The following is a 3,258-nucleotide window of genomic DNA, read 5'->3' on the forward strand; positions in this document are numbered from 1 at the left end:
TAAGTGCCCTAAGACAGGGAATTTTTACTAGGATTAAATGTCAGCAATTGTGAAAAATTGAGTTTAAATGTATTTGGCTATGGTGTATGTAAACTTCCGACTTCAACTGTATGTACTTAAATACTTTTAACTTATTACTGGCATGGATATTTACAATGTCATTACTATGGTGAATGGTTTCTGTAATACTTTCACGCTGATGATGTGAACTATAAAATGTACCACTGTGATTTATCATCAACTAGCCTATAGGCCTAACACACACAGGCTCCTGCTCTTCAAGGCTTCTCTACTAATCCTGCCACTCTATAGCTTGTAGGCCACATGCTGCTGTTATATAGGCTTTAGTTTGGACTGTTACGTCACTGCATTAGCCCCTCTAGTGTTTTCACTGCAGGCAGGATGGGATGTGGAGAGAAGCGGTGTTTTAGTGAAGTGTGGTTGTGATGAATGATGTTCGATAGACAGAGGGAGTCAGGCAGAGGGAGTCTCTCTCCTGACTCTGGTCTCTCTCCTCAGAGATGCTTCTCAGCAGGTTTTACTAAACACTACTCTGTTCCTCTTGCTCAACTATTATCTGCAGCTAGCTGTTGGCTCGCTATGTTCCCCTATGAGTCCTGTATGTGCAATTAGCAGTCTAGTTTCTCCTCCAGACCATACCAGGGCGGGGTGTTTTCCTAATTAGCTAACTAACTAACAGTGGTGTAGATGTTTGTAAATATTAAAGGACAAAGGTAGCTAGCAAGCACTAGTAATTAAATCCTGGTGTGCTGACACAGCGCTTAGCTTAGCGTCCTGTGTCTGATAAAGACCACACACACACACACCATATATACATACACACTACACACCCTTAAGCTAAGCATTTTGCTGTTATTTAAATCAGAGGTTGATAAGGCATCTGAACGGGTATCCTCTTTAGCGCCCCAGCCCTCTCCCCTCTTTCCCCACATTAAGGCTTAATAAAACAGTGATATTATTTCAGTTATTGGGAGCAGGGATATGAAGCAGGGATATGAAGATGCTATCGTTTTAATTGCTAGCGTTCGCTTGCGGGATCCGTGGAGATTGTTCCAGGATGCAAACATAAACAGAATGTCTACTCCAAAAAAACTATCCAAAAGCCTGTGTGTGTGTCTGTTGTGCAAGTAACTGAGACCTTGTTTAAAACATAGGCCTGATTTATAGGACCACAGGTGGAGTGGTACACACACACACACACACACACACACACACACACAAGGTACAGACAATCACTGAAACACCTGGAGCTACATGTGGTCTTAAAATGTTTGTTTTTTTTATAGTTGTTGTTAAAGCGGGTTAATGTCTTGGATCATTAGATGCTCTCACAGACTGTTGTATAGAAGGGTTGGTTGTTTAGCAACAACTATGGGGCAAAACAGACAGGGATGGCTTAGATTGTTGACAACATGTAAACTATATTTCGTCTCCAATGTTTATTGAAAACATAAATAAATGTGCACAATGAATGAGCACTTGATGGCTCTCAAATACATCGCTACAGTTGTTGGTTAGCTAGCGAATTTTTGTAATATTAACATTGACATGATACAGTGCCTTCAGAAAGTGTTCAGACCCCTTGACTTTTTCGACATTTTGTTAAGTTACAGCCCTATTCTAAAATTGATTAAAACAATTTTCCCTCATTAATCTACACACAATACCCCATAATGACAAAGCAAAAACAGGTTTTTAGAAATTTGTGCAAAATTATACAAAAATGAAGAACTGAAATATCACATTTACATAAGTATTCATACCCTTTACTCAGTACTTTGTTGAAGCACCTTTGGCAGTGATTTACAGCCTTGAGTCTTCTTGGGTATGATGCTACAAGCTTGGCACACCTGTATTCTCCTCTGCAGATCTTCTCAAGCTCTTTCAGGTTGGATGGGGAGTGTCGCTGCACAACTATTTTCAGGTCTCTCCAGAGATGTTCGATCGGGTTCAAGTCCGGGCTCTGGCTGGGCCACTCAAGGACATTCAGAGACTTGTCCCGAAGCCACTCATGCGTTGTCTTGGCTGTGTGCTTAGGGTCGTTGTCCTGTTGGAAGGTGAACCTTCGCCCAAATCATGCCCAATCAATTTAATTTACCACAGGTGGACTCCAATCAAGTTGTAGAAACATCTCAAGGATGATCAATGGAAACAGGATGCACCTGAGCTCAATTTCGAGTCTCATAGCAAAGGGTCTGAGTACTTATGTAAATAAGGTATTTCAGTCTAAAAATAAATACCTGTTTTCACTTTGTCATTATGGGGTATTGTGTGTAGGATTTTTATTTATTTAATCAATTTTAGAGTAAGGCTGTAACGTAACAAAATGTGGAAACCGTCAATAGGTCTGAATATTTTCCGAAGGCACTGTATCTGTCAAAACACCTCAGAACAATACATAGTATCAAGACCAAGATGAAACAAGATGAAACTAGCTGAATCTAGCTTACGATTCCCCACATGGCAGTTTCTTGTCATTCCTGCTAGAAATCTGGCCATCCAGAATCACAACAATACACGGACTCTGCCCCATAGAAGTGTGCACATTGTTTTCGTGATATTGTCAGCTAACCCATATATAGCCTAGTTCAGTGGGCTGTAGGCACTGTTAGTTGATGTAGGCCCATACACTCAAATGAATGAAGAAATTCAGTGATCATTTTCATTAAATATACAATATTATTAATGTTCTCCTAATCAGTCAAGTGTTGTATTTAAGTTGCTTCTACATGTACAGCAGTCATCTGAGGAGAAAGAATAACAAAATATATTCCTAATATTATCAAAGCAGGGTATTGCAGCACCTTCCCTCACTGTGATCAGAGTGGAGCAAGGCATCTATAAAGAGCCATGAACTGAATACTCTAGCCTGCAGTGGTGTGTGTGCGTGTGTGTGCGTGTGTGTGTGTGTGTGTGTGTGTGTGTGTGTGTATGTATGAGAGGCTAAACACATCTCTTATCGCTAGCTTTATGATGTGAGGAAAAATGAATGTGGAAATATAGAGCATTCTGGGTGAGCTAAATCCCACACAGCACGCATGTCTACTGTCTAGCTCTATAGTTTAGTTCATATTGTGCTTGTGTGTGTGTATACGTAACATTTCAGTCTTAAGACTTGTCTTGTCAGTCAGCAGTGTTGACATGGTTGCGTGACATTTTCTTCACTAGCATCTTCACTACTGCTTCAGGAGCTTCTCTGGGTAGAAGTTGCCCTTAGACACTGATCTAAAATCAGCT

This window comes from Coregonus lavaretus (assembly GCF_964263955.1).
Source record: "Coregonus lavaretus genome assembly, chromosome: 11".
NCBI classification, from domain to species: Eukaryota; Metazoa; Chordata; class Actinopteri; order Salmoniformes; family Salmonidae; genus Coregonus; species Coregonus lavaretus.